Genomic DNA, 12,813 nt, shown 5'->3' with positions numbered 1-12,813 from the left:
GCAAACGACCTGCTCTCTCGTGAGCAACAGGGTGTGTGAGTGGCTTTTACGAACATCTCCTTGTAAATCTGTCAGGCGATTTCCCAAGGATTCCAAGAAGCTGGAATTTAAGAGACAAGCAAGCCTTCTTTGCCAATGCCCGAGAATTCTTAATATTCCAAGAATGCGGAATTTAAGAGAAAAGCAGCCCTTCTTTGCCAATTCTTCTTTGAACACTCAAGCCTAGAAGGCGCTTGCCGTATCTAGGCAGTGTTCCTTTCGGAAGAGGGCACCCATTTCTTGCCCCAGGTCTTGGGTCCCTATTCTGCAAAGGTTAAACCTCTTGCTATTGCACAGAAATATTCTGTCAGTTTCACATCCCTCGAGAAAAAGTTTTCTCTGCCACTCAAATGGCCTTGGGCTTGTTGGGACGCTCTCACCTTGGCTAGGAGAGGAGGACTGTTCTTAGAACTTCAAAAATCCCACTCGGTCCCATCGCTGCGGATGTTTTGCTACCTAAGGTCTGCTTCCCTCCCTCCCTCTTCAGGACGTCAGCAGGCTTCTGCGGAGGGGTAGAATGGAAAACCACGGCGTAACACCGTTCTGCGCTCGTAGTCAGGGGCCTCTATCCTTCGCGTCATCAGTGTTCTCACACGTGAGTCATTTCAGGTGCTTGACGAGTTTTTCTGTTATTGTAGGAGAAAAGCGACTAACTTCTTATTTTTTCAGTAAAGGAGAAATTTCCAGCTTGGCAGCAGGAAGTGCCCACGAGTTCTTACGTTACGCTATTGATGCCATGCAAAGAGCTTGCCTGAGCGGGAATGCAGCCCAAGTAAGCGCAAGGCAAATTCCCTTGCGATGTTCCGAGCCCTTTGGATCCTTGGTGTTAGTGACCGTCAGGAAAAAAACTATGCCAGGGCTTTCACACAAAGCAAAACTCCGGGAGGAGATAACTCTCTGCCTTACCATGTATTTCAGCTTGGGCACACCTCTTCTTGAATGGAATACCATCATCCACCAAATTTTGGAGGCTTTCTGAGATCCAGAGGTACTTTTCCACAACCGTTGCTCTCCTTGGAATTGTCTTTGCCCTTCTGCCTGCCTGCGATGAACAGCCGACGGTGTTGTGAACTTGGCGCAGTGAGTAGTATGAAGGACGTAAACGGCACAGTTGACTTCCCCTACGCTGAGCATTTGAATTTCCTTTCCAGCACGTGCCGAGCTGCAAGGGCTTCGATTCCTACGAGGCCTTTCTGGATAGTCCTTGGATATCATGTAAGGAGCTGTAATGCGCTTCAAGACGTAGCACGCCCCTGTGCTTTCCAGAATCAAGCAGTTGCTTTAAAAACGCGTATCCGTGAACACAAAGCGAGCTTGGTGGTGGGTGGAAGGGAATGGAAGGCTCCCTCTGCATTCCTCCTTCTTTTGCCCTCCTCAACACGCCCCGTCTGACTCCTAGGCTGACGGGTTGTCTTATTTCATTATTGATGACCCTGCACGCCAATCGTAGCTGAAACTGAGGCAGCGGCGCAGAGGACGTAGCTCTTGATGCCCCAGGAATGCGAGGGAAATGTTCGGCATCGTGCCCCGTTCTGCCTCCCGTGGGCGCCGATTGCGGGTTCCCGGTGGCCGCGCAGCTGCTGGGTCTTCTTGTCAACTCCCGATCCGCAGTTTGGGCGGACGGCATTTCCCGGAGAGATCAGTTTCTCCTTTACGCTCTCCAGGCGGTTCTCATCTGTCACCGCAGCGCTGACGACTTCGTGAAACGAGCAGCTGGACGGTTGAAAACTGCTTTACAGGCAGCCAGTAAGATGATTATAACACCATAGTAATACTAGATTTCCTGCGTGAAGGTGCTGCACATACTCTAGCATAAGTCATTTTTTCACATGGGTTAGAATGCGCAAGAATGAGGCACCGGGATTTTAATACGGCTTGTATGCATCGAGCGCCTTAAAACAGCGGAGGGGCGTGGGAGACGTTTGAAAAGGATTGCCTGGCCTTTCTTGGCAGCTAGGGCCGTCTATGAAGGTAGCGTTTCAGCACTTGGCTCTGTGCTTGTTTTCAAGGTGTGTAACAAGAAGGTCCCGCCTCCAAGAGGTTTACAATCCATCGCGCGCCCAAGGTTCTCCACCGTCGGTCTGAAGAGGTTTGAAAGATTTCACCGGCGGGAAGAAGATCGACAAGGGTGCGTCTGCAACTGGAGGGCGGACGTCCGATCCTGGAGCGGCTATTCCCAAAGGCAGTACGCTCTTTCGCAGGCGTGAAAAGAAACTTTCTTTCTTTCTTTCACTCAACTCAAGTTGAGGGTTTTCGTGTTCCCTTCGGGGAGAGGAGAGGTGCCGCGGGAGGACAAGGACGTACTCTGCCTCCGAGAGAGGCTGCTTTGGACGAGAACAGTTTCCTGCACCCAAACCTTACCTGTTTGCTTTGAGGGAAAAAAAAAACACCAAGTGTTTTATTGGCCCCAAAGATGTATTTATACAACCTGGCCCCTGTCGTGGAAGGCTACTTCGTGGAGTGTTCAGATCGTTTCTAGCGCTCTTGGTCTCTCCGTAGGTTGTGAAGTATTCCAACTGCTTGGGATCTTTCGCACGTACATGTATCAGACGGATGGAGAACCGCTCTCTTTCTACTCTTTAGACGCTGTCCTGGTGCATTAGCGGTAAATTAGCTGTGATTCGGGACAATATTTCGGCTACACGAAGGTAAAGAGCAACTTCCTCACACAAACGAGAAAAAGGTGCTGAGAAAGACAAAACTTTGACGGCAGCGATACTGCGCAGACCAAGGAGAAGGTCTCCTAGAGGCTGGGTGCGTTTGTGTGGGCGTCTCTTGGTTCTGTAGTTCTTCTGCCTCCGTTTTTGTGGAGGAAACCACGCAGTTCGTTCTACAGATACGTTTGCCTTTTTTTTTACAGGCCAGCAATGGGCTGTGGTACGAGATGAACGATTCATCGTGGATCGTTGGGTGACATCAGCAGGTTCATCCAGCAGCAAGCCTATTTGCTGTTGTATGTCAGGTAATAAAGGAGAGTACTTAAAGGAGAAGGATGGGAAGGACTTTTTACGAGGGATTGCGTGATAGACGAGGGGGGGAACGGTGTTACCTGAAAGAGGGTAGAGTTAGGTTAGCTGTTAGGAAGAAAATTCTTTACGGTGAGGGTGGTTGAGACATTGGAAGAGGTTGACCAGAGCAGTTGTGGATGCCTTTCCCTGAAAGCGTCCAAGGCCCGTTGGACGGGGCTTTGAACAACCTGTGGTCTAGTGGAAGGTTGTCCCTGCCCATGGCAGGGGAGGACGGAACGAGACGATCTTGAAGGTCCCCGCCAACCCCAACCATTTTACGAGTCTCTGAAAACGGAGGCCGTATAGGAGTTATAAAGTGAGGTTCTTGCTCCGACAAAGGGCAGGACTGGCGGGAGGAAGACCCCCAACCAAAATTTTCAAACTTTGTAGGTTCGTGATAAGTCTCTCTCTGTCAAGAAAACGCTCCCAAGACAGTGGATGGGACCCCAGGGAAAGATGCAAGAAAGAAAGCCCTAAATAGAAATCACTTTTTTTTCCAGGAGCCCTGATTTCAGGGGGGAAGGCCTCTTCCCGACGGATACCATCACATGCCCGCGCCTTCCTGAGGCAGTGGGCGGCCGGCGCAAAGCAGGAGTATCCTGCAGGGGGACCATGGGGGTCTGCTTCTAAGGACTAGGTAAGTCCGGGGAGATGGATCAGTGCTTTCTTTCCGGATCTGGCATGTTCTCTTTCCCTCCCAGGCTGCAGCTTCTTCAAAGCTTGCAAACGTTTTCCTATCACAAAAAGCATCCCACCCGATCCACCCCATTTGTCCACCCTTGGGTCTTCTGCCTTTCGGCCGCCCGGGAGCAGATCTGGGGACGCCCTTAGCTGTACCCTCCCACGGTTTTCTGGTGTTCCCCACCGGTCTGGTCCTTTCACGGGGAGGAAAAGGCGGGCCTTTTCACAGCTCTCTTTGCAGAACACGGCGGTGGGATGGGGATTCTACAGAGGACACCAGCCTCCTCTAACAAGGACCAGCACCAGCCCAAAGTTTTTTTTTTTTAAACTGGCCAGGACGCCGGGAGCATCTGCAGCCCGGCCAGGCGGGCGCAGGGGCCTTGTATCACGTCCAGAAACCCAACACTGCGTTTCCCGTTCTGCCGTCAACTGTTTGACCTTGGTGCACGCGTTGCAAACCACGGACGACGACGAGAGGAGGAGGAGGATTCAGCCTCTGTTCTCCTGTTCCTGCTGCCAGAGGAACGTGATCAGGGAGAGGGCCTGGAGCAGCTTCCCGCAACGGGACAACGATTTCCGCAGCTGGCTCACGGTCCCCACGGACTACAGCCTCTCAGCAAGGAGGAGGAGGAGTCCGAGTCGTGAAGAAGCCCTCAGGGATGACTCACCTCCGTGGACCTCCAACGCCAGCTCCCGGTGGGCTCCCGCATCCCGGGCTGCTCGGGAGCAAAGACTGCTGCGGGAAAGAACGCGGAGCCGATCCCCGCGGCGGGGTTATACTCTCCGCAGCCGCTTCGTGGAGTACACGGACTACCGTGGCTCAGCGAGGAGGAGGAGAACTAGTCCTCCGAGTCATGAACAAACCCCCAGGGATGACTCGCCTGCTTGGACCCCCAACACCAGCTCCAAGCGGGTTCCCGCATCCCGGGATGCCGGGGAGCAAGCTCAGCTGCGGGAGAGAGCGCGGAGCCGATCCCCGCGGCGGGGTTATAATCTCTGCAGCCGGTTCGTGGAGTACACGGACGACCATCGCTCCGCGAGAGGAGGACGGAGAAGAAGCGTGAGAAGAAGTCCTCCACGTCGTGAGTGAGTCCCAAGGGACGATGCGGCTCCAGGACCCTCCAGTGCCCGCTCCAAGCAGGCTCCGACACCCGGGGTTGCTCAGGACCAAATCCTGCCGAGGCAGAGGGAGCGAAGCAGATCCCCGCGGCGGGGTTACGATCTCCGCAGCCGCTTCGTGGACACCGCAAACTACGACCCCTCAGCCGGGAGGAGGAGAAGGGCTTCCCAGATGAGGCAGAAGCACAACATCTAACTTCTGCAATGCTGGAGAGGAGGAAGAGGGGGAAGAAGAATCCATGAAGTACCAAAGCAAGGACCAAGCTGCACAAAGGACACCGGCAGCCCACCCTCTCCCTCCTCCCAGCGCTGCCTCTGGCCAGGAAAAGCTCAGAAAGAACTTCCAGACACTCGGAAAACTCTGCCAGCTGCCCCGCCTGCCCACAGGTCCCTGGAGGAAGAGCTTCTATTTGTTTTCTGCTTTTGGGATCACCTTGCAAAAACAACACTCGGTTGGAGCCAAGAGGCAGAAAAGACAAAGACAGAATTAAAAACATTTGCTGGCCTTGCATGTGTCATTTATGGGGTGTTTCCTTCTCTGTAAGTTTTGGGGCAATTGGTGGAAATACCAGAGAATATATACTATATATATATTATATTATAATATATAATTCTAAAATGCTTCGTCTAATATATTAGACATGGAGCTTTATGTTTAAATCCTTTTACATATAAATGAATATTATTTTTCAATACATATGAGAATGAGAGATTTTTTTTCTCCGTTTCAACACCTCACACCCATATTTAGTGTTTTAGTATTTTTTAACACTCCCCCTCCATCCATGTTCAGGCATTTTTGGGCTGGGATCCCCCTTTTTTGGGGGGGGGGACCCCCCCATCCCTCATTCACCTGCTCTCCTCCGCCACATCCCTGCCCCTCCCCGGTGACATTGGGGTGCCCCAAATGATGTCATCACCCCCCCCGGACCCCCTCCTTCTTATTCACTCCCCCAAAAAAAGCACAAACCAAGGGAAAAGACCCCGACCGGCAGCTTGTGACTTTCATAATGCCTTTTACATAGGTACGTGCCTGCACATCTCGTGCTCTGCTCCGCACCGGGACGGGCTCCCCGGGTCGCGAACGTCCCTCTCGGCCCCGCGCCCTGCTGAGCATCGCGAGATGCTTACGCCAGGACATCTGAAAAACAAACAAACAAACAAAAAAAGAAAAAAAATAAATCCCAAATTCTTATTTCAGCTGTATACGGAGGGGTTAAAAGACGGGATTTTTGGTCCGCGGATGAACACTGGGGGATAAATAGATACAGAACGGTGCAGAACGGGTGATGGGGCCCCAGAGCACCCCCAAAAGGGATGCTGCAGCCCCAAAATGGGTTCTGAGGCCCCAAAATGGGTGCTGCAGCCAGCCCGAGCACTCCCAAAACAGTGCTGCGGCCCTAGAGCACCCCCAAATCGGGTTCTGAGGCCCCAAAAAGTGCTGAGGCCCCAGTGCACCCCCAAAAGGGGTGCTGCAGCCCCAAAACGGGTGCTGCAGCCCCAGAGCACCACCAAAATTGGTACTGGGGCCACAGAGCACCCCCAAAACGGGTGCTGCAGCTCCAGAGCACCCCCAAAAGTGGTGCTGCGGCCCCAAAACGGTTGCTGTGGCCCCAGAGCACCCCCAAGAGAGGTGCTACAGCCCCAAAATGGGTACCGGGGCCCCAGAGCACCCCCAAATCGGGTTCTGAGGCCCCAAAACGGGTGCTGCAGCTCCAGAGCACCCCCAAGAGAGGTGCTGCGGCCAAAAAATGGGTGCCGTGGCCCCAGAGTACCCATAAATCAGGTTCTGATGCCCCAAAACGGGTGCTGCGGCCTCAGAGCACCCCCAAAACAGGCGCTGTAGCACCGAAACGGGTGCTGCAGCCCCAGAGCACCACCAAGAGGGGTGCTGCGGCCACAAAATGGGTGCCGGGGCCCCAGAGCACCCCCAAATTCTGTTCCAAGGCCCCAAAATGGGTGCTGCGGCCCCAGAGCACCCCCAAAACAGGTGCTGCAGCCCCAAAACGGGTGCTGCAGCCCCAGAGCACCCCCAAAATGGGTGCTGCGGCCCCAGAGCACCCCCAAAATCAGGTTCTGAGGCCCCAAAATGGGTGCTGCGGCCCCAGAGCACCCCCAAAACAGGTGCTGCAGTCCCAAAATGGGTGCTGCGGCCCCAGAGCACCCATAAATCAGGTTCTGAGGCCACAAAACGGGTGCTGCGGCCTCAGAGCACCCCCAAAACAGGTGCTGCAGCCCCAAAACGGGTGCTGCAGCCCCAGAGCACCCCCAAAACAGGTGCTGCAGCCCCAAAATGGGTGCTGCAGCCCCAGAGCACCCCCAAAACGGGTGCTGCGGCCCCAAAACGGGTGCCTCGGCCCCAGAGCACCCCCAAAACGGGTGCTGTGGCCCCAAAATGGGTGCTGCAGCCCCAGAGCACCCCCAAAACAGATTCTGAGGCCCCAAAACAGGTGCTGAGACTCCTGAGCACCCCCAAAACGGGTGCTGCGGCCCCAAAATGGGTGCCGGGGCCCCAGAGCATACCCAAAAGGGGTGCTGCGGACACAAAATGGGTGCTGCGGCCCCAAAACGGGTGATGAGGCCCCAGAGCACCCCCAAGAGGCGTACTGGGGCCCCAGAGCACCCCCAAAAGGGATGCTGCAGCCCCAAAATTGGTTCTGAGGCCCCAAAATGGGTGCTGCAGCTCCAGAGCACTCCCAAAACGGGTGCTGCGGCCCTAGAGCACCCCTAAATCATGTTCTGAGGCCCCAAAACTGTTGCTGTGGCCCCAGAGCACCCCCAAGAGGGGTGCTGCGGTCCCAAAATGTTTGCTGTGGCCCCAGAGCACCCCCAAGAGGGGTGCTGCGGCCCCAAACGGGTGCCTCGGCCCCAGAGCACCCCAAATCGGGTTCTGAGGCCCCAAAACGGGTGTTGCGGCCCCAGAGCACCCCCAAAACGGGTGCTGCGGCCCCAAAACGGGTGCTGCAGCCCCAGAGCACCCCCAAGAGGGGTGCTGCGGCCCCAAAACGGGTGCTGCGGCCCCAGAGCACCCCCAAATCGGGTTCTGAGGCCCCAAAACGGGTGCTGCAGCTCCAGAGCACCCCCAAAAGGGGTACTGGGGCCACAGAGCACCCCCAAGAGGGGTGCTGCAGCCCCAAAACGGGTGCTGGGGCCCCAGAGCACCCCCAAAATGGGTACTGGGGCCACAGAGCACCCGCAAAAGGGATGCTGCAGCCCCAAAACAGGTGCTGCAGCCCCACAGCACCCCCAAATCGTGTTCTGAGGCCCCAAAACGGGTGCTGTGGCCCCAGAGCACCCCCAAAAGTGGTGCTGCGGCCCCAAAACGGGTGCTGCAGCCCCAGAGCACCCCCAAACAGGTGCTGCAGCCCCAAAACGGGTGCTGCAGCCCCAGAGCACCCCCAAAATTGGTACTGGGGCCACAGAGCACCCCCAAAAGGGATGCTGCAGCCCCAAAACGGGTGCTGCAGCTCCAGAGCACCCCCAAAAGGGATGCTGCGGCCCCAAAACGGTTGCTGTGGCCCCAGAGCACCCCCAAAACGGGTGCTGTGGCCCCAAAATGGGTGCTGCAGCTCCAGAGCACCCCCAAAAGGGGTGCTGCGGCCCCAAAACGGGTGCTGCGGCCCCAGAGCAACACCAAAACGGGTGCTGCAGCCCCTGAGCACCCGGAATTGGGTTCTGAGGCCCCAAAACGGGTGCTGACACCCCAGAGAACCCCCGAAACAGATGCTGCAGCCCCAAAACGGGTGCTGCAGCCCCAGAGCACCCCCAAAATTGGTACTGGGGCCACAGAGCACCCCCAAAAGGGATGCTGCAGCCCCAAAACGGGTGCTGCGGCCCCACAGCACCCCCAAAAGGAAGGCTGTGGCCCCAAAACAGTTGCTGTGGCCCCAGAGCACCCCCAAAACGGGTGCTGTGGCCCCAAAATGAGTGCTGCAGCTCCAGAGCACCCCCAAAAGGGGTGCTGCGGCCCCAAAACGGTTGCTGCGGCCCCAGAGCACCCCCAAAAGGGGTGCTGCGGCCACAAAATGGGTGCTGCGGCCACAAAACGGGTGCTGTGGCCCCAGAGCCCCCCTAAAACGGGTGCTGCGGCCACAAAACGGGTGCTGTGGCCCCAGAGCACCCCCAAAATGGGTACTGGGGCCACAGAGCACCCGCAAAAGTCATGCTGCAACCCCAAAACGGGTGCTGCGGCCCCACAGCACCCCCAAATTGTGTTCTGAGGCCCCAAAACGGGTGCTGCAGCACTAGAACACTCCCAAAAGGGGTGCTGCGGCCACAAAATGGGTGCCACCGCCCCAGAGCACCCCCAAGAGAGGTGCTGCAGCCCCAAAACAGGAGCTGCAGCTCCAGAGCACCCCCAAAAGGGGTGCTGTGGCCCCGAAATGGTTGCTGTGGCCCCAGAGCACCCCCAAAACGGGTGCTGTGGCCCCAAAATGGGTGCTGCAGCTCCAGAGCACCCCCAAAAGGGGTGCTGCAGCCACAAAACGGTTGCTGCGGCCCCAGAGCACCCCCAAAAGGGGTGCTGCGGCCACAAAATGGGTGCTGCGGCCACAAAACAGGTGCTGTGGCCCCAGAGCCCCCCTAAAACGGGTGCTGCGGCCACAAAACGGGTGCTGCAGCCCCAGAGCATCCCCAAATCGGGTTCTGAGGCCCCAAAACGGGGTGCTGCGGCCCCAGAGCACTCCCAAAACAGGTGCTGCAGCCCCAAAATGGGTGCTGCGGCCCCAGAGCACCCATAAATCAGGTTCTGAGGCCCCAAAACGGGTGCTGAGGCCCCAGAGCACCCCCAAAACAGGTGCTGCAGCCCCAAAACGGGTGCTGCAGCCCCAGAGCAGCCCCCAGGAGGATGCTGCGGCCACAAAATGGGTGCCGGGGCCCCAGACCACCCCCAAATTGTGTTCTGAGGCACCAAAACGGGTGCTGAGGCGCCAGAGCACCCCCAAAATGGGTACTGGGGCCACAGAGCACCCCCAAAAGGGATGCTGCAGCCCCAAAATGGGTTCTGAGGCCCCAAAACGGGTGCTGCGGCCGCAGAGCACCCGGAATTGGGTTCTGAGGCCCCAAAACGGGTGCTGACACCCCAGAGAACCCCCAAAACAGATGCTTGCAGCCCCAAAATGGGGTGTGCTGCGGCCCCACAGCACCCCAAATCGGGTTCTGAGGCCCCAAAACAGGTGCTGCAGCCCCAGAGGCACCCCCAAATGCAGCTGTGGCAGCTGCCACCGTGGTGTGGGGGGGGGTGGGGGGGTGTAGATGCACGCATGTGGTTGGGGCACAGGTATCGGGATTCTGCCCCCCCACAAAGGGACCAGGCATCGGGATCTGCCGACCCCCCCCGCTCCAACGAACCTGGGCATCAGGGTGTTCTCCCTGACAAGGACCCAAGTGGGACGCGTGTGTCCCCCCCCCCCAAAAAGGACCAGGCCTCAGAACATTCCCCCCCCCTACCTCTCCCAGGGGTGCCCCGGCCGCCCCGGGGGGGGCCCTGAGGGGAATGAGCAGGGGAGCAGGGGGGGGGGGGTTGAAGCCGAGGCCGGGCTCGGGAACCCGGAGATCGATGCGGGAACCGAACGGAGGTACCTGTCCGTCCCGCTCCACCCTCCGTCTACCCGCCGGGTCCCCCGGCAGGGGCGGGGACGGGGCGGGACGGTTGGGACCGGCCGCCTTCTCCCCGCCCTTCCCAAAATGGCGGCCACCTCCCCACGCCAAAATGGCGCCGGGCGTCGCCTTGGTGACGGGGTGGTGGGCGGGGCCCTTCCGCCGCGGTGGGCGGGGTCCCAGGGGGATCCCAAGGGAGCTGGGGGGGGTCCCTGGGGATCCCAAGGGTGTCGGGGGGGTCCCCAGGGGGATCCGAAGGGGTGCTGGGGGGGGGGGGGGATCTCTGGGGTGCTCTGAGGCTCTGGGGACGTGCTGCGGGGGTCAGTGGCAGCGGTGGGGATTCCCCAGTGGATACTGAGGGAGTTGAGGGGGTCCCTGGGGGATCTCAAGGGAGGTGGGGGGGTCCCCAGGGGATCCTAAGGGGTTTGGGGGGGTCCCTGGGGGATCTCAAGGGTGTTGGGGGGGGTCCCACAGGATCCCAAGGGTGTTGGGGGGGGTCTCAGGGGATCCCAAGGGGTGTTGGGGGGGTCCCCAGGGGATCCTAAGGGGTGCTGGTGGGGGGGGGGTGGGTCTCTGGGGTGCTCTGGGGCTCTAGGGACGTGCTGCGGGGGTCAGTGGCAGCGGTGGGTGTTCCTCAGTGGATATTGAGGGAGTTGGGGGGGTCCCTGGGGGATCCCAAGTGTGTTGGGGGGTCCCTGGGGGATCCCAAGGGTGTTGGGGGGGGTCCCAGGGATATCTGAGGGAGCTGGTGGGGTGGGGGGGTGTCTCTGGGGTGCTCTAGGGACGTGCTGCGGGGGTCAGCGGCAGTGGTGGGGGTTCCCCGGTGGCTATTGAGGGAACTGGGGGGGTCCCTGGGGATCCCAAGGGAGTTGGGGGCGGTCTCAGGGGATCCCAAGGGAGTTGGGGGGGTCCCTGGGGATCCCAAGGGTGTCGGGGGGGTCCCCAAGGGGATCCGAAGGGGTGCTGGGGGGGTGGGGGGGGATCTCTGGGGTGCTCTGAGGCTCTGGGGACGTGCTGTGGGGGTCAGCAGCAGTGGTGGGGGTTCCCCGGTGGCTATTGAGGGAACTGGGGGGGTCCCTGGGGATCCCAAGGGGGTTGGGGGCGGTCTCAGGGGATCCCAAGGGAGTTGGGGGAGTCCCTGGGGGATCCCAAGGGAGTTGGGGGGGGTCCCTGGGGGATCCCAAGGGTGTTGGGTGGTCCCTGGGGATCCCAAGGGTGTTGGGGGGGGTCCCCGGGGATTTCTGAGGGAGTTGGTGGGGTGGGGGGGGGGTCTCTGGGGTGCTCTGAGGCTCTGGTGACGTGCTGGCGGTGGGCTTGGGGGGGCGGCGGGGGGGTTACTGACGCTGTCCCGTAGCGAATTACGGTGGTCGTGGGGCGACCGTTCAGCGTCCGGCCCCTCTTGGAGCGACTCCGGGCTGAGGGTACGTCAACGGTGAGTGCTCGGGGAGCTGCCCACGGCAGAGGTGGGGGGGGGGGGGGGGGGGACACGCAAAATCCGTTCCGCCCACGGCTCTGTGGGGGTCGGTTCTTGCCCCCCCCAGGTGGAAACCACTAGTTTCCAACCATTAACCATGCCCGCTAACCATGTCCTGAAGTACCACCGTCCACTCGCTTTTTGAATACCTCCAGGGATGGTGACTCAACCACGTCCTGGGCAGCCCGTTCCAATGTTTAACAACCCTCTCAGTAAAGAAATTTTTCCTAATATCTGACCTAAATCTCCCTTACCTCAACTTGAGGCCGTTTCCTCTCGTCCTAAGCTGCGGGATACCTGCGACGGCGAGGAGGGGCTGGTGGGGCAGGGTGCCGTGGGCTGGAGGGGACTCCTGGGGTTTTGGGTTGTTTTTTTTTTTTTGCGGTTAGTGCATCACACATTATCTCTGTCACTTCATCCTCCTCTAAGTTGGAATCGGTTGCGAGCCACTCGTCCCAGCTGGTGTCTGATCCAGAGTCGGAACTCGACTGACCGGAAACTTCCGGTTTCCTCTCTCTTGGCTCGCCCCGCCCTCTTGGTTCCCCCCCGCCCTCTTGGTTCCCCCCGCCCTCTTGGTTCGGCCCGCCCTCTGCTCGGCGGGCTGTTTGCCCTGTGAGGGCATTTTTGCAGATGGCCGCTCTGACTGGCTTTCCGCCCTTCGCTCGCGCTCCCCTCCCCTTCCCGGTCGCCCCCACCACCCTTCTCCTTCCCGTTCTCCTCCCCTTGCCTTTTGTGTGCGCTTGTTACTGCTGGCGCTTCCTCCCTGTTCCCGCCAAGGGCATCCTCGCCCCTTGCCTTTCTGCTCGGCGCCATCTTGGGGCGCGTAAGGCGGTGGTCCGGCCCAGGCTTCCCCAGACTCCGGTTTCTCCGCGGCGTCCCTGGCCTCCTCGGCTA

The 12,813-nt window shown here is 59.0% G+C and overlaps 1 protein-coding gene across 1 annotated transcript in view; it reads right to left on the bottom strand.

Annotated features, from left to right (window-relative positions):
- WDR13 (WD repeat domain 13) overlaps nucleotides 1-10,452 on the bottom strand; it is a 14,226-nt gene extending 3,774 nt beyond the window's left edge. The window contains exon 1 of the mRNA XM_030006758.1: nucleotides 10,428-10,452. The gene's annotated coding sequence lies outside the window, so the exon portion shown is untranslated. The remainder of the gene's footprint in view (nucleotides 1-10,427) is intronic.
- Between the last annotated feature and the right edge of the window lie 2,361 nt (nucleotides 10,453-12,813).

The sequence above is a fragment of the Aquila chrysaetos genome, unplaced genomic scaffold, assembly GCF_900496995.4.
Source record: "Aquila chrysaetos chrysaetos unplaced genomic scaffold, bAquChr1.4, whole genome shotgun sequence".
Taxonomy (NCBI): Eukaryota; Metazoa; Chordata; class Aves; order Accipitriformes; family Accipitridae; genus Aquila; species Aquila chrysaetos.
This window is presented reverse-complemented; position numbering and strand designations above follow the sequence as displayed.